The following is an 18,975-nucleotide window of genomic DNA, read 5'->3' as shown; positions in this document are numbered from 1 at the left end:
GAAACCCACCAACATCCCAGAGTTGAAGCTGTTCTGTACGGACGAACGGGCTAAAATTCCTCCAAGCCGGTGTGCAGGACTGATCAACAGTTACCGGAAACGTTTAGTTGCAGTTATTGCTGCACAAGGGGGTCACACCAGATACTGAAAGCAAAGGTTCACATACTTTTGCCACTCACAGATATGCAATATTGGATCATTTTCCTCAATAAATAAATGACCAAGTATAAAATGTTTGTCTCATTTGTTTAACTGGGTTCTCTTTATCTACTTTTAGGACTTGTGTGAAAATCTGATGATGTTTTAGGTCATATTTATGCAGAAATATAGAAAATTCTAAAGGGTTCACAAACTTTCAAGCACCACTGTATGTTCTATTCTGAATAAAATATGGAATTTTGAAACTTCCACATCATTGCATTCCGTTTTTATTTACAATTTGTACTTTGTCCCAACTTTTTGGGAATCGGGGTTGTATATAACTTCACATTCAAGTGTGTGTTTGTAGGTATATCATTGATTTTAATTGATGAACCCAAGTTATCTGTGTTTAACATAAATGGGTGATGAAGCATTACATCACTGGTTTAGACTATGCTACTTTATGAAAGAAGAGAGACGTTATGTACCATTACATCACCCGTCAGGATCGTAGTCTTATAAAAAGAAGACATTACTGGTCAACACCACCTTCATTAAGCAGAATGTGTGAGTGAAGATAAATCTCAAGGATTCAACTTTAGCAAAACAACTAGCAATCAGAACAGCTTGTCTGTTCCAGTTTCAAGAATAAGTAGCAATCAGACCAGCCTGTACCAGTTTCAAGCATGCCAAACAGAGATTTCTATCACATGGCCAATTCTCTTTTGTGTATCTTTTGTGCACAGGTCACTGGAAGAGCTTACCAAATTTTATATTCAAGACATGAACCTTGACAGAGGCATAATGCTTCGGTAAGTTGTGGCTTAAAAAAATCTTTTGGAGGTATTTCCATTTAAAATAATGTGGATGGTAGATAGTTGGTGAATAGTATTGCCATAGCTCCAAGGTCCAGTGTTTGATCCTCGGCTCCGGTTATTTTCTATCCATGTTCTCTGGTTCTTCTCACTATCCAAATCCACTTCCTGGTAGGTGCACTGCTGTGTGTACGTGTGTGTGAGATGTGCTCTGCATCACTTCCAGGTTGTATTCCTGCATTGCACCCTGTGTTCCTAGCAAAGGCCTTGGATCCACGGAGACCCTGATCAGGATAAGACAATTACTGAAGACGAATGAGAGAATAATGATCTGTTCATTTAGCTTTATACATGTCTCAAGATGTGGACTAATAGCACTAACCTAATTAAATTTGAATTACCATTTAGCTCTAAAGAAACAATGTCTGAATTTTCAATGGAGCCCGACAAAATGATTAAGGGGTGAGGATTTCTGCAGATCATTTTCCATAATTATCTTCCTTTCACAGTATGATTTATAGCTAGGCAAAATGAGTTAGACAAAGCTGAAATGAATCTCGAACCGATAGAGAATGAAGTGCAAGCAAGAGCTTAAGTTCATGCAGTCTTGGATGGAGGACATCATGTTTGGTAGGAAACTTCCTTCAGATAGTGGCTCTGTGAAAACTTTTCCTAAAAGCATTTGCATTTACGGTACCATGATTAATGTCTTTTTGTTTAGTGCCGGTGTCAGCCCTTTAACAGTCAGAGGTAATGTTGTTAGGTTTTCTCACAGGAAACGCTTCAAGATGAAGGGATGTCTGGTTTGTCTGCAAAAGAAAAAGAGAGACTGGTGAAAAACTGTTTATAGTGCTTTTTAAGTGATAACAGGAACTTTTTTTTCCCTTTCTTCATGAACATCCCACAACATTTAAATGTACACTCGCTGGCCACTTTAAAAGGAACTTGTTCTTGATTATAAGCTTCCTGTTCTTGGCTGGCAGGAGTGGAACCCAATGTGGTCTTCTGCTGTTGCATGCTGAGATGCTTTTCTGCTCACCACTATTGTAAAGAGTGATTATGAGTTGCTGTAGCCTTCCTGGCAGCTCGAACCAATCTGGCCATTTTCCTCTGACCTCTCTTATCAACAAGGTGTTTGTTTCCACCTACAGAACTGTCGCTCACTCATTCAGTGTTTTTTGTTTTTCGCACCATTCTGTGTAAACTCTAGAGACTGTTGTGTGTGAACCCCAGGAGATCAGCCGTTTCTGAAATACTCAAACCAGTCCATCTGGCTCAAACCAACACCTATGCCACAGTGAAAGTCTCACCATTCTGATGTTTGAAGTGAACATTAACTGAAGCTCTTGATTTGTATCTGTATGGTTTGATGCATTGTGCTGCTGTCAAGGGATCGGCTGATGAGATCTCATCTCATCTCATTATCTCTAGCCGCTTTATCCTGTTCTACAGGGTCGCAGGCAAGCTGGAGCCTATCCCAGCTGACTACGGGCGAAAGGCGGGGTACACCCTGGACAAGTCACCAGGCCATCACAGGGCTGACACATAGACACAGACAACCATTCACACTCACATTCACACCTACGGTCAATTTAGAGCCACCAGTTAACCTAACCTGCATGTCTTTGGACTGTGGGGGAAACCGGAGCACCTGGAGGAAACCCACGCGGACACGGGGAGAACATGCAAACTCCACACAGAAAGGCCCTCGCCAGCCCCGGGGCTCGAACCCAGGACCTTCTTGCTGTGAGGCGACAGCGCTAACCACTACACCACCGTGCCGCCCCGGGCTGATGAGATAACTGCATAAAACAGCAGGTGGATGTAAACGCAAAGGATAAAAACATATGCACCAATCTTTCTTTAATAAATAAAACCTTTTATATTGTTGACAAATTGCTGTGGTAGGAGGCGAATAAAACACCTTGTTGACATGCTGGTATGGGAAAATAACATTAACAACAAATAAACTTTTGCTGTGGTAATGACCCTCTACAAATATTTTCTGATAAAAGCATGCTTTGTCGCGTTTTATTTGTTACTTGTCGGCTACATTAGTTAATATAAACGAGCCATAAACCGTGGTGGAATTTACTGTATTTATTTTGAGCTTTGGCAATATTAAACAAGGTCATTAACACGTGTTTTTCAAAATAGTAAACCAAATAAATTAATCATGTGCACTATCCAGTGTTTATTCCAGCCAGAAGTAAAAATCAGTCATCAGTGAACAGTATGAATGACTGACTGTTATAATTCACTGGCAAAATAATTCTTAAATAATTAATTAAACCATGTAGCTAGGTTGTGGTTGCCAGTATTTACATCCAGTATTCTCAACATTTAGTAACGTGCTGTAATTGAATATGTGCTAATTTATGTCCACTTATTTTCAGATATACAGTGGTGCTTGAAAGTTTGTGAACCCTTTAGAATTTTCTATATTTCTGCTTAAATATGACCTAAAACATAATCAGATTTTCACACAAGTCCTAAAAGTAGATAAAGAGAACCCAGTTAAACAAATGAGACAAAAATATTATACTTGGTCATTTATTTATTGAGGAAAATGATCCAATATTACATATCTGTGAGTGGCAAAAGTATGTGAACCTCTAGGATTAGCAGTTAATTTGAAGGTGAAATTAGAGTCAGGTGTTTTCAATCAATGGGATGGCAATCAGGTGTGAGTGGGCACCCTGTTTTATTTAAAGAACAGGGATCTATCAAAGTCTGATCTTCACAACACGTTTGTGGAAGTGTATCATGGCACGAATAAAGGAGATTTCTGAGGACCTCAGAAAAAGCCTTGATGATGCTCATCAGGCTGGAAAAGGTTACAAAACCATCTCTAAAGAGTTTGGACTCCACCAATCCACAGTCAGACAGATTCTGTACAAATGGAGGAAATTCAAGACCATTGTCACCCTCCCCAGGAGTGGTCGACCAACAAAGATCACTCCAAGAGCAAGGCATGTAATAGTTGGTGAGGTCACAAAGGACCCCCAGGTTAACTTCTAAGCAACTGAAGGCCTCTCTCACATTGGCTAATGTTCATGAGTCCACTATCAGAACACTGAACAACAATGGTGTGCATGGCAGGGTTGCAAGGAGAAAGCCGCTGCTCTCCAAAAAGAATATTGCTGCTCGTCTGCAGTTTGCTAAAGATCACGTGGACAAGCGAGAAGGCTATTGGAAAAATGTTTTGTGGATGGATGAGCCCAAAATAGAACTTTTTGGTTTAAATGAGAAGCAATACGTTTGGAGAAAGGAAGACACTGCATTCCAGCATAAGAACCTTATCCCATCTGTGAAACATGGTGGTGGTAATATCATGGTTTTGGACCATTTTTCTGCATCTGAGCCAGGACGGCTTGTCCTCATTGATGGAACAATGAATTCTGAATTATACCAGCGAATTCTAAAGGAAAATGTCAGGACATCTGTCCATGAACTGAATCTCAAGCAAAGGTGGGTCATGCAGCAAGACAACGACCCTTAGCACACAAGTCATTCTACCAAAGAATGGTTAAAGAAGAATAAAGTTAATGTTTTGGAATGGCCAAGTCAAAGTCCTGACCTTAATCCAATCGAAATGTTGTGGAAGGACCTGAAGCGAGCAGTTCATGTGAGGAAACCCACCAACGTCCCAGAGTTGAAGCTGTTCTGTACGGAGGAATGGGCTAAAATTCCTCCAATTCTGTGTGCAGGACTGATCAACAGTTAGGGCAAACGTTTAGTTGCAGTTATTGCTGCACAAGGGGGTCACACCAGATACTGAAAGCAAAGGTTCACATACTTTTACCACTCACAGACGTGTAATACTGGATCATTTTCCTCAATAAATAAATGAGCAAGTATAATATTTTTCTCATTTGTTTAACTGGGTTCTTTTTATCTACTTTTGTGAATCTGATGATGTTTTGGGTCATATTTATGCAGAAATATAGAAAATTCTAAAAGGTTCACAAACTTTCAAGCACCACTGCAGATTAAACAAACATTAACTAAATATTCCTGCATTAACTAATGTTTAAACAAGCATTAATCCATGACTTTGTTCGCATTATTGAAGTTCATGGATTGTTAGTGTTGATTAATGGAGTAGCAAATGTAAATTTGGAACGCAGTACCATTGACCTGACTTTTGTTTTGAGTAAACCCTGGTGATGATGCTGTTACTTGGTGTTTGAGAACTTGTACATTACTCTATGAAACTATGAAAGCCACCAGAATGTAGTTATTGACTTCATTTCTTTCAGGACTCTTGATGGACCCCATCTTGCCCATCAATGTGCATGCCTCATAGACTGGAACGGTCATAGAATTAACAAAAATAGCATGATATAGTGATGATGATGTGTATATTAAAACCATCCATGGCTCGTCTGTTCCGTGGCGTTTTGAGTCCTAGAAAGGTCTCCAGGAGGTAACGTTGGGTTGCTTTTGTGTGAAGAGATTCCTTCTCCATGTGGCACTTACTGTATAACATTCCAGGAGTGTAGCAGATCTGTGCTCTTAAGTTCTAGCATGAGATCGCTCATGACTGCAGAGAGACAGTGGAGGTAAATGAGAGAAACTGGGAGGGAGGGGTGAAAGAGGAGGGACATGAGACACCCAGCTCTGCTGCACTGGATGCAGTCTCTATGGCAACATACTTTGCTCATGCAATCAAATCCAGGCATGAGTCTCTGCTCCGCCCACTTTCTTCTATCTCCACACCATCTTCTCTTCTCTTCTCTTCTCTTCTCTTCTCTTCTCTTCTCTTCTCTTCTCTTCTCTTCTCTTCTCTTCTCTTCTCTTCTCTTCTCTTCGTTAGCAAAGCCTTGCACTCTGCCCTCGTACCGTTTGGTTCCTCTCTGCTTATTCCCAGATACTCATCCATGCAGCACTGCTCAAATCTTTCCATGCTAGATACAGGCGATTTTATGTTTAGCTTGTCTTGACTATCTCTTACAATTCTCACACAGTCAGACCTCCTTATCTTCCTGCGATCCAGACATTTTTTTTCCATCTACCCCAAATCCATCCGTTAGAGTCCGAGTATGCATGCTAATGAGCGAGCCACCCCCTTCAAGGCCTGCTGTAAACAAAAGAGTCTTTCACATTGTGGCTCACATGATCTTCAATGCCACCAGCCTTCATTATACAAGGAGAGTCATTGATTGATTCATCAAGGGACGCAAGCGTGACTCTCTTGGACCTCAGTAGAAGTTCTAATCTCTCATACCTGGCTTTTCTTTATCTCTTATTTGTAAAGATTTGGCTTGCTTGTTCGTGTTTCAGTAGCACACTGAAAGAGCACTCTTTATAGTGCAGTAATGTTTGCTACTAGGTGATGAGCCCCCCCCCCACTAGTCTTTTAGTATCTCTCTTTGCCATTATGGTTTCTCTGCACCTTGCGTCTGCTTTCCACACCCCTCCTCGCTTTCTCAGAGCCAGTATGCTCCCAACACCACTCATGCTTCCTCCCTCCCTCCCTTTCTCTCTTTGCTTGCTCGTACATGCTCACGCTGGCTCACACCCTTCTGCTTGCTTCTCTTCCTGTGCTTGCAGCTCTTTTACGCTCTGCTTTTTTTCTTACTATTTTTGTTGGGCTTTTTGAATGCTTCCTGAAATGTGGATGTGTAAGGATGGACGGAACTCCATTCATGTTTGGAAGTCTGTGCTGATGCTGCACTGATCCCTTTTCTTCCCCCCCCTCCTTCCTTGCTGTCTTTCTGCAAACGCTCACGTGAGTCCTGCACTTGGGGAGCTCCCCTGATTTCTCATATATTGTACCACTATGCAGTTATCAATTTCGTCGCTTGTCTCTCGAGGAAGAGGAGTCAACCTAGTCCTTTATTTTGCTTGTATTGGATCGAGATGAATGATTTACACAAGCATGTAGCTTCTAAGCTTACAGTCAGTATGTTTCACTCACGCACAGGCGTAACACAAAAGCCCAAAATCTACTTATGTAAGACAACAGAGGGAGAGGAGGTAGAACAGTAGGGTGCGTGTATGATGCAGCGTTCCTCTTGGAAAATGTACTACACTCTTCTGGCTCCTGCTTTTCGATCATGTATGGAGGGTGTGTTTTGAAACGCTGTCTGTGGATGATGCCATGTCATCGTTTATTTAGGCAGTATTTTCTCTGAGCCCAAAAAACCTGCCATTCATCACTCCTCTGCAAAATAGTTTCATCACTGGTTGTGCATTTGCTTCAATTTCCATGGATGAGGGTTGTTGTATTTTGTATTGCGCTCTGTTTCTGTCTGATGTGTGTGTATGATTTGTGTGTGTGTGAGAGAGATTCAGCGCTGTCTAACACAGCATAGGGCAGAGGGAAGTGTCTGTCTCTTGTCATGGCTTCTGTTCAAGAATAGGATCAGATCAGTGGTTTGACAGCCATGAAATTCATTTATTTATTTATATATTTATTTTGCTAAGAGCAAAAACACGCACACAAAAAAACCCCCAGCTGATTTCCTGATTTGCCCTCTGAAAGAGTATTGTTGGTCATTTAATTTTTGAGAATAAAATGCACCTTCAGTAATGATCCTAAATCGTCCGTTGACTTGAAACAGATCATCCAGTCTTCTGAGGTTTGTGACTTTCCTAAAACTCTCACTTAACAGAGTTGACTGACTCATAATCCGTCTTTCTTGAATTTAAGTAACTGGTGTTCCAGTGCTAAAGAGGTGTGTACTGTCCAGTTCCTCTGAATGATAGGAAACTGGCACATACTAACTCTATTTGCAGAAAAACTTGCTCAACACGTTTGATAAATCTGTGCATATGAACTGTTGTGTAGTGCAGCCTCTGAATGTGTGTCCTATAAGGAGTTCTGGTGCCAACACTTAGGAGAAGAGACATATAGGGTGTGTGTGTGTGTGTGTGTGTGTGTAAATGTCAGATTCCGAACCGTATAGCACTTAGCGTGTATATAGAGGAGTTTATCAGGATGTGGTTGCTGAGGTGATTAGTTCTAGCTGTTAATGTGTGTAGCTGTGGCTCAGAAAGTCAAGTGATAAGGCAGTAGGAAATGTTAAAGCACATGGACAGCAAAAGCAGTTTAAAAGTTTTTAAATAAATCCCATTTCATGTGTAATGGCCTTTGACCCAGTACAATCAATTCAATGCCCTATAATAACTGGAGCTGAGGATTTTGATGATTAGGCATTGTGATATTGTCATGAGGAGAACATTAGGAGATAAATGGCTTTAATATGATGCCTAATGAGCAGGGGCTGCATTATTCTGAGTCATCGAGTGTGTGTGTGTGTGTGTGCAGAGCTCACAAACTCCTGACCACTGATTTATTGACATGAGTAGTCCATTACGAAAGCCTGGAGACTATGGGGTGCCAAGTGTCACCGGGCCCATTTCGTGGACGAAATGCATTTCGTCCATCACAGAATGCATTTCGTCGTCACAAAATGCATTTCGTCCGACAAAATGCATTTTGTCCGACAAAATGCATTTCGTCCGACAAAATGCATTTCGTCCATCACAAAATGCATTTCGTTGGACGAAATGCATTTCATGATGGATGAAATGCATTTCGTCGGACAAAATGCATTTCATGATGGATGAAATGCATTTTGTCGGACGAAATGCATTTCGTGATGGACGAAATGCATTTCGTCCGAAGAAATGCATTTTGTGATGACGAAATGCATTTCGTGATGGATGAAATGCATTTCGTCCACGAAATGGGCCCAGTGACACTTGGCACCCCATAGGAGACTGAATATTTAAATGGCATGGCTTATTTCTTCACGTTTTCACCTGTGTGTGTGTGTGTGTGTGTGTGTGTGTGTGTGTGTGTGTGTGTGTGTGTGTGTGTGTGTCAGTTGCTGATGGTCAAATCCACACAATTCAAGCCTGTCGAGTCTATTTGAAAACCCAAATGACATTTAAATTCTCTCCAGCTGCCTTGAACCTTGTATGAACCCTGGAGCATGAGCTGTTAATTTACTTATTGAATTTCTATTCTAATCATTTGAACTGGATTTTCACAGGTTTATCCTGCAGGGTGTCGATGTTCATGGTGAAGCCTCCACCCTTTACCAAACTGCCATTGTGTAAATATTGAAATGCCTGATATTTGGCATTTAAGCACATGGTAACCGTGTATTGTTTTATTCTAGTACACGATTTTACTTCACAACTAGTTATTTTTTCCTGCAAAATGCTGTTTTCAAAATTTAAATTCATGCAGCACTATGTAACGATATGCTCATGCACTACCCTGTTTAGTGTGCACATTACATTCAGGAAGATATCTGTTACTGACCTGAAACTCTATACAAGGTGGCAGTTAAAAAGTGAAACCAAATTGTCTCTGGTGCCCTCTTGCTGCTGCCTGCAGTAAAATTTTAACCCTGGACGTACACATGAAGCAGTAGGATGCAAATCAGACTACCAAAGCAAGTTAAATATCCAGTCAGGTTTTTCAGCAACTGTATTCTGTGAGGTCCCTTCAGATTCATTAGCTCCTGATATCGTTTCCTACAATAAATACTTTATGGATCATATTTATGAAGATGTGGTTGAGGAGGTTATTAACAGTGAGAACTGATGGTCTTGTGTCAAATGCACTAAGTGTTGACATTTACAATATATTGGCACGTGGATTTTATGCTTGAATATACAAAAATAGATATGAATAGCAAGTGTTTTTATTATACCTTTGCACCGAAGGAGAGGTTTACCTCTGTCCATCCGTCCATACAGTGGTGCTTGAAAGTTTGTGAAACCTTTAGAATTTTCTATATTTCTGCATAAATATGACCTAAAACATCATTAGATTTTCACACAAGTCCTAAAAGTAGATAAAGAGAACCCAGTTAAACAAATGAGACAAAAATATTATACTTGGTCATTTATTTATTGAGGAAAATGATCCAATATTACATATCTGTGAGTCGCAAAAGTATGTGAACCTCTAGGATTAGCAGTTAATTTGAAGGTGAAATTAGAGTCAGGTGTTTTCAATCAATGGGATGACAATCAGGTGTGAGTGGGCACCCTGTTTTATTTAAAGAACAGGGATCTATCAAAGTCTGATCTTCACAACGCGTGTTTGTAGAAGTGTATCTTGGCACGAACAAAGGATATTTTTGAGGACCTCAGAAAAAGCGTTGTTGATGCTCATCAGGCTGGAAAAGGTTACAAAACCGTCTCTCAAGAGTTTGAACTCCACCAATCCATAGTCAGACAGATGGTGTACAAATGGAGGAAATTCAAGACCATTGTTATCCTCCCCAGGAGTGGTCAACCAACAAAGATCACTCCAAGAGCAAGGCATATAATCGTCAGTGAGGTCACAAAGGACCCCAGGGTAACTTCTAAGCAACTGAAGGCCTCTCTCACATTGGCTAATGTTAATGTTCATGAGTTCACCATCAGGAGAACACTGAACAACAGTGGTGTGCATGGCAGGGTTGCAAGGAGAAAGCCACTGCTCTCCAAAAAGAACATTGCTGCTTGTCTGCAGTTTGCTAAAGATGATGTGGACAAGCGAGAAGGCTATTGGAAAAAATGTTTCATGGATGGATGAGACCTGAATAGAACTTTTTGGTTTAAATGAGAAGCGTTATGTTTGGAGAAAGGAAAACATTGCATTCCAGCATAAGAACCTTATCCCATCTGTGAAACATGGTGGTGGTAGTATCATGGTTTGGGCCTGTTTTGCTGCATCTGGGCCAGGACAGCTTGCCATCATTGATGGAACAATGAATTCTGAATTATACCAGCAAATTCTAAAGGAAAATGTCAGGACATCTGTCCATGACCTGAATCTCAAGAGAAGGTGGGTCATGCAGCAAGACAATGACCCTAAGCACACAAGTTGTTCTACCAAAGAATGGTTAAAGAAGAATAAAGTTAATGTTTTGGAATGGCCAAGTCAAAGTCCTGACCTTAATCCAATCAAAATGTTGTGGAAGGACCTGAAACGAGCAGTTCATGTGAGGAAACCCACCAACATCCCAGAGTTGAAGCTGTTCTGTACGGAGGAATGGGCTAAAATTCCTCCAAGCTGGTGTGCAGGACTGATCAACAGTTACCGGAAATGTTTAGTTGCAGTTATTGCTGCACAAGGGGGTCACACCAGATACTGAAAGCAAAGGTTCACATACTTTTGCCATTCACAGATATGCAATATTGGATCATTTTCCTCAATAAATAAATGACCAAGTATAATATTTGTGTCTCATTTGTTTAACTGGGTTCTCTTTATCTACTTTTCTGACTTGTGTGAAAATCTGATGATGTTTTAGGTCATATTTATGCAGAAATATAGAAAATTCTAAAGGGTTCACAAACTTTCAAGCACCACTGTATCTCTGTATTTCTATCCATCTGAAACACCCTTTTTCTCATCAACCACAAATCATAGTCACTTGGTACCAAACTTCAGCTTGGGGTTCTATACTGTGTATACCGTTTTCAGGTCTGTCGCACATCGACTTCCTGTTTACCAACTGAATGTATTTACGAAATATATAGCATGGATTTAAAAAAAATTCGTTGCATTTTTCTCAGCAACTACAAATCACACTTGCTTGATATTTGGTACCAAACTTCAGCTTGGGGTTCTATACCATGTATACCATTTTCAGGTCTGTCGCACATCGACTTCCTGTTTACCGACTGAATGTATTTACGAACCACATAGCGTGGATTTAAAAAAAATTTCGTAACATTTTTCTCAGCAACCACAAATTATAGCTACTTGGTACCTAACTTCAGTTTGGGGTTCTATACCGTGTTTACCGTTTTCAGGTCTGTCACACATCGACTTCCTGTTTACCGACTGAATGTATTTACAAAACATATAGCATGGATTTTGACGTTATTTCAAGAAGCAAAATGCTATTTCAAAATGACAGTTTACCAGGATGCTATTTGAAATCCCTGGGGAGAGACACTGCTTTTTACTTACTTGTTTCAGGGTTAATTATTTGTTGAAGTCCACATTCATAATAAGTGTCCTATTCGTTCAATTGCTTGCATTCTGATATAAGCGAGAGCGGGGGGGATACGTAAGTGAGCAGTAGTTCACAGTTTATCTTTTTTTTTTTTTTTTTTTAAGCCCCATGATGAGACTAGATGTTTGTATTGGGACAGGGATCTCCACTGGATGAAATGAAAAAAAGCTTTACCTTCAAGTGGAGCGTAAATGACACAAGTATAAAGCTCATGCACAAAAACACCTCAAATTAGCCCCAAAGGTTCAGGCTTTGGATAAGGGAGATACATTTTTTCCTCAGTGTTTGCATGGGAAGCAAGTTCACAGTGGTGCACGCACACACTCCTAATTTGTAGTATCTGCAGTATGTGGACATTATCCCCTCTGTAAATCCCTCTCCTCTCCCAATCTTTGCAATATATCTTAAGAGAAATTGTTCTATACGTTGTAGATACAGTATCAGTACCAAGACTTCCCCTTTGTTTGCAATTGCTTATATTTTTAGAAATAGTTTTTCTACCAGCTACTTTGATTCAAAATAAGTCCAATGTAGTGTAAAAACCATGACCCTGGCAACCCTGCTGGAGGGACAAATCATGTTCATGTTCATTGTGTCACCCTCTTGTCTGACGGTCTGTGCTGACCAGCTGGCTCCCATCTTCACCCAGATCTTTAATAGATCCCTGGAGCTGTGTGAAGTCCCCTCATGCTTCAAACGCTCCACAATAATCCCGGTTCCTAAGAAAACCAATATCACAGGACTGAATGACTACAGGCCTGTTGCCCTCACATCTGTAGTCATGAAGTCCTTCGAGAGACTGGTGTTGTCACACCTGAAGGACATCACAGACCCCCTGCTGGACCCCCTGCAGTTTGCCTACCGGGCAAACAGGTCAGTGGATGATGCAATAAATATGGGTCTACACTACATCCTGCAACACCTTGACACTGTAGGGACGTACACCAGGATCCTGTTCGTGGACTTCAGTTCGGCATTCAACACCATTGTTCCAGACATCCTCCACACCAAGCTCACCCAGCTCACTGTGCCCTCCTCCACCTGTCAGTGGATTACAAACTTCCTGACTGACAAGAAGCAGCAGGTGAGGATGGGGAGCATCATATCCAGCACTCGGACTATCAGCACTGGCGCCCCCCAAGGGTGTGTGCTCTCCCCACTGCTCTTCTCCCTTTATACCAATGACTGCAGCTCAAGAGACCCGTTTGTTAAACTCCTGAAATTTGTGGACGATACAATGGTCATCAGCCTCATCCGAGACGGTGACGAGTCTGCATACAGACGGGAGGTTGAACGGCTGGTCTGTTGGTGCAGTCAGAACAATCTGGAGCCGAACACGCTCAAAACTGTGGAGATGACTGGACTTTAGGAGGAGCCCCCCCCCACTCTGCTGCCCATCACCATCACCAACAACATTGTGACTGCTGTTGAAAGCTTCAGGTTTCTGGGTTCCACAATTTCTCGGGACTTGAAGTGGGAGACCAACACAGTCACTATCATCAAAAAGACTCAGCAGAGGTTGTACTTTCTGCACCAGCTCAGGAAGCTCAACCTGCCTAAGGAGCTGCTGACACAATTCTACTCTGCCATCATTCAGTCTGTTCTTTGCTCTTCCATCACTGTTTGGTTTGGATCGGTCACCAAACAGGAGAAGAACAGACTGCAACGGACAATAAGGTCAGCAGAGAAAATTATTGGTGTCAACCTGCCCTCCATCCAAGATCTGTACCTGTCCAGAGTCAGGAAACGGGCAGGTAACATCTCTGCGGACCCATCACACCCTGGTCACAATCTGTTTAAACTTCTCCCCTCAGGGAGGCGATATAGATCACTGTATGCAAAAACAACCAGACACAAAAATAGTTTCTTCCCTCAGGCTGTCTCTGTGATGAACAGCTAAAATCCAGATTCATATATCAGTAATATCACTTGCAAAATATCTGCACACTCATACTGTCATTCTGTGCTCACTGTTACTTATATTTATACTTATTTATATTTACTATTTCATCTTTGCACTATGCACCATATTGCACCAAAAGGGAAAATCCTTTCTGTGATGAACAGCTAAAATCCAGATTCATATATCAGTAATATCACTTGTAAAATATCTGCACACTCATACCGTCATTCTGTGCACACTGTATACTTTATATTTATTTATCTATTTCATACTTGACTTACCTGGATTAGTTTGCACAATGCACCTATTGCACCTTTTTTTTTTGGTTGTTTGTTTGTTGTTTGTTTTGTGTATAAGCTTTTTATCTGTTTTTGTACTATGAGAGCTAAGTGAAACTGGAGTCAAATTCCTCGTGTGTGTCCACATACCTGGCAATTAAAAGTGTTTCTGATTCTGATTACCATTATACAAATAGGAGATGCAGTATTTTCTGTTGGTGCTGCTGTTGCTATTATCAGTGGGTTGCTCCAGTCACTGGACCTAAACACTAAGCTCCAAATAAAACCATTAAAAAAAAAGAGAAATATGCTTGCATTTATAGACCTGCCACTCCATATAGCCCATTCACTGTGCACAGGGCATCATATCTCTGCTGTGGTCTCAATAAAACATCTTGTTTAAAACTGAATCTAAATAGATATATGAATATCTGTAGCATTAACAGGTACAGATACAGACGATGGCACTGCGTTATATTATATACACTCAATCCTGTGCATGTATAATACTGAGCCATTCAGTATTGCGTGCTAGTTTTGTGCGATGACAATAATTATTCTGTCCACATTCACTGGATATGAGCAATCGCGCGCTCTGATTGGCGACTGTACTACTAGGCTATCAGCTCATATACCGTGAGTAGAGAAAAACAAAATGCTGGTGCGTGTTGCTGAATCAACTGTGGATGAAATAAAAACTCTACTCAAGAACAAAACCCCAAAACGTGCAAAAAAAAAAAGCAACAAAAAATGGAATGAAAGTATTTGATGGTAAGTAGTATATGGGGTTTTTTTTTCAACAATTATTATTATAGCATTTTTCACAAATTGCTACTGTAATTTCGCCGGTTTGTTTACATTCTAAGCGGAAATGATTTTGTCGGATGTTTTGTATAAAGATTTTATTTATCAAATTTGCAAAAAAAAAAAATGCTCTCTCAAAATCCAGTGAATGTGGATAGAATAAAAGTTATTCCACTCAATCTCCTCGTACACGGCTTATAGTCAAGTCAGCGCTATGCGTCTCGTTGGCTATCAGCTCATATACGACTCGATTTGGTGGAATAACTGTTAAATATCAGATCAGTATAAGACTGCGTGGGAATGACTACAGTGGCTTGTAAACTGTGTAGTATATGACATACTAATTTGTCGCAGAAGGCCTATTTGTTTAAATTGTAAAAATGCACGATATTTTTCTTACTTTTTTTTTCTACATTACTGCAGCTGAACCTCACTTGTACTGATGGTGAAGAAATTCCACAGCCAAAATTAGTTGGGTGGAGTAGTTATGAAAATTTCAGCTGCCTGAATGTGCATATAACAAATGTGTGGAAATTACACATGAGTGTACTCTCGTCTATTTAGCACATGTATGTACAGATGGGGGCGGCACGGTGGTGTAGTGGTTAGCACTGTCACCTCATAGTAAGAAGGTCCGGGTTCGAGCCCAGTGGCCAGTGAGGGCCTTTCTGTGCGGAGTTTGAATGTTCTCCCCGTGGGTTTCCTCCGGGTGCTCCGGTTTCCCCCACAGTCCAAAGACATGCAGGTTAGGTTAACTGGTGACTCTAAATTGACCGTAGGTGTGAATGTGAGTGTGAATGGTTGTCTGTGTCTATGTGTCAGCCCTGTGATGACCTGGTGACTTGTCCAGGGTGTACCCCGCCTCTCGCCCGTAGTCGGCTGGGATAGGCTCCAGCTTGCCTGTAGAACAGGATAAAGCGGCTAGAGATAATGAGATGAGATGTACAGATAGGGCGGCACGGCGGTGTAGTGGTTAGCACTGTCTCCGCACAGCAAGAAGGTTCTGGGTTTGAGCCCAGTGGCTGACGAGGGCCTTTCTGTGTGGAGTCTGCATGGGTTTCCCACACAGTCCAAAGACGTGGATTATGTTGATTGTCTACTCTAAATTGCCCATGTGTGTGTATATGTACCTGTTACCAGATGGGTCCCTCGGGTGTGCTATAATCACCTAAGAGATTTCAGGGAAGCTAGTTGATAGCTTCCTGGATCGCCGACCCTTGACTATGTGGATGGCGACAGACAGATGTACAGAATTGTATTAGATGTCAGTTCTGCATTCATTATTGAGGGATTTTAATTGGCATTACTTGGTTAATTTTTTTCCCCACCTGTCTCTACTGTCGCTTTCACATTCCCACAGCCGAACAAGGTGTTTTTCAAAGTGACCATGTTGTGCACTATGTACCGTATGTAGTCAGTAGTGTCTATTTTGCTTCGTCACATGGTATCAATTCAAGTGTACTAAATATAACCCTGCAAGAATATGATGATGCAGCACCTTAGCTAAATGACATTTCTAAGGGCTTTTTTTAATCAGAGGCCAGTCTTTGTGGTCCCTTAAGATACGAGTGGCTTGTTCATTCATTCTGTTGCTGTGCACTTATGTCATTTTGTCTCGCGTGTTACAAAATTCACACTGCAAACGTTGGCCTTTCCAAGGGGTTTTTGCAGATTTGCAGACTTCACTGCCAGTTATTGCTCAATGATTGATGTGCTTCAGCAGATAAGAGCAGAAGAAAGGTCATGAGCGCTCCAAGTACAGCATACGGCTTCGATGTATACTTGGCTGATGGAGCACGATTATTTTCCACAGCTAATTTATTTCCAAAGCCCAAATAATTTTCCACCCCACCCACATACTTCATTAATTCATTAATATCCCAGTACTATATGGCAGTCTGTGCTACTTGCAAAGCTCACACTGCATTTCTGCTTTTCATTTTTCATATTTCATTCTCGTCCTGCCTCCTGCCACCTCCTCCTCTTCTGTTTTTAGCGAATAATATAATGCTGCACTTTCTGCCGAAGCTGGATGTCATATCTCCTCTTTCTTCTTGAGCTCAGACTGTCTGCCCCCATGGGCACTCTCCTCTTCTCCTCCTCCATGTCTACTAACATGTGCATAAAACACATTTCCTAATCACCCACTCCTGAATTGTAGAATGAGGACCGCCATGCATAATTCATGTTCTAACCTGGCAGCTTTGCTGCATATGAGTGACTTTGTCCCAGAACACCACCATCATCTGGCCTGCCATCTGCATGGTGACTCAACATGCCCACTGGTAAAGCCAGCCAGCTCACATGGATTATTTTTATGAGGTGGAAAAATATATATATATTTTTTTCATGGACGTGCAAGCTGCCATTGAGTTCAGGGTGCACATGATCACAAGTGAGCCAAGGGCCATGCCGTGGGTTCATTTATTGTCCATGGTGCTGTACATACAGTACACACATGTACACACAGTTATTTAAAGAATCAGATTATTTCTGGCTCATATCATCCAGGAGTATTCCCACAGCAGAGGGGGAGAAAAAGCAAAAGCATAGTCATATACTATGCAACTAATGCTGTTCTTGCACTGAGTTTTCAATCGATTTTACTGTCACGGAAAAATTTCCAGTGTCTGAATAAAATCAAGAGGGCTTTGACAGACTTGCAGCATGCTCCTGTCCCTTCAATCGCTTGCTGTAAGGTGGCCAGGATAGCTCTTAACTTGGTCTTTGTCTCGTCTTGCCATTTCAATAAAATTGACCACGTTTCATATTAATCAGACGTTCTTAGTCTTGGCTCATGCAAGTAGTGATGTAGACAGTGGGTCTACCAGTAGGTGGGCTCTCGTCAGTACCAAACAGGATGCAGTAGCAAAGCAGGTTACAGGAACATCTCTGAAAAGTAATCGAGTTGCAGTCTTGCAAATAATGACCCTGCAAGATCCCAAGGATTTGCAAAATCCCAGTTTGTGACCGAAAACTCTGCGACTAACAACACGCTTGTCTTTAGATATGAGAGGATATCGGACTTCTGTCTTCTCAGAGTCTTTTTAAAGTCATCTTATGTGTGGTTAGCATATTTGGAAGACATGTGTGTACACAGCTAAAGCCTGTGCATCACGTGTGCATTTGCCAAATGGCATGTGCAATCTTCACTGGTCTGGTGTGAAGAAATGCTAAAGAGGTATTAGTCAAATTCCTGTAAACAAATTCCTACATCTCGGAAGGTATTCTGTACCTGTTCCTTACAGAAACATCTCATAAACATCTCATTGTACACTAACTAAATGTAAACAATGTTTCACTTATTTGCCCACCTGGTGCAAAGCTATAAAACACCCAACATCCTTTTAGTGACCTGTAACGAGTAAGGAATATGAATCATGAAAACAATCACAGATGTTTTAGGTTAACATTCCACCAAGGTCAGCCTGCTTTCTCTCCACTTTTTCTGTCCTGAGACACTCATGTTGAGTCACTTTTCCTTTGCACTTCACGTCTTCTTGACAGGTTTACATAAAATCATAAGCCTACAGGCTCTGCCCTGTGCAAAGAGGAATGGACTTGGATCTTATGTGACATGGCACTGACTGCAAAATCTTTTTTTAGTCTTCGCAAGAACTGTCAAGTTTCCAAATAGACCAAATCCTCATCATCTGTGATCATTACAAAAGCCCATGCCGAGGCTGTTTATGCATTCTGTCCATGATAAAATGACCTGTAGTTGTCTGATGGTGTGTCCTTGCTTGAGGTTGATGTATTAACGGAGTTGTGACTTTTAGTCTAAGGATTACATGCAACAACAGAGATCTCGCAGCTGAAGCAGAGATTGTTCACACATTTTCCCTTGTGTGTGTGCACGGTTTTATTTTTTAATTAATTAATTTATTTATTTTTTACATGAATCTGAGTCGATATACAGCGTCTTGCAAAAGTATTCATCCCCCTTGGTGTTTGTCCTGTTTTATCGCATTACAAGCTGGAATTAAAATGGATTTTGGGGGGCTTAGCACCATTTGATTTACACAACATGCCTACAACTTTAAAGTTGCAAATTT

At 41.1% G+C, this 18,975-nt stretch overlaps 1 protein-coding gene across 6 annotated transcripts in view; it reads left to right on the top strand.

The window, feature by feature from the left end:
- The first annotated feature begins 887 nt into the window (after window positions 1-887).
- The window catches only part of trim3b (tripartite motif containing 3b), a 104,494-nt gene continuing 86,406 nt past the window's right edge, over window positions 888-18,975 (top strand). For 4 of the 6 annotated variants that reach the window (XR_009651585.1, XM_060909428.1, XM_060909423.1 and 1 more), the window contains exon 1: window positions 6,493-6,690. The gene's annotated coding sequence lies outside the window, so the exon portion shown is untranslated. Of the gene's footprint in view, window positions 954-6,492; window positions 6,691-15,731; window positions 17,206-18,975 lie in introns of those variants that run through there. The other 2 variants (XM_060909426.1, XM_060909427.1) reach the window with 2 other exon arrangements.

The sequence above is a fragment of the Neoarius graeffei genome, chromosome 25 (genome assembly GCF_027579695.1).
Source record: "Neoarius graeffei isolate fNeoGra1 chromosome 25, fNeoGra1.pri, whole genome shotgun sequence".
In the NCBI taxonomy this organism is placed as follows: domain Eukaryota; kingdom Metazoa; phylum Chordata; class Actinopteri; order Siluriformes; family Ariidae; genus Neoarius; species Neoarius graeffei.
Note: the sequence above shows the minus strand (reverse complement) of the source record. Positions and strands in the feature narration are given on the sequence as shown.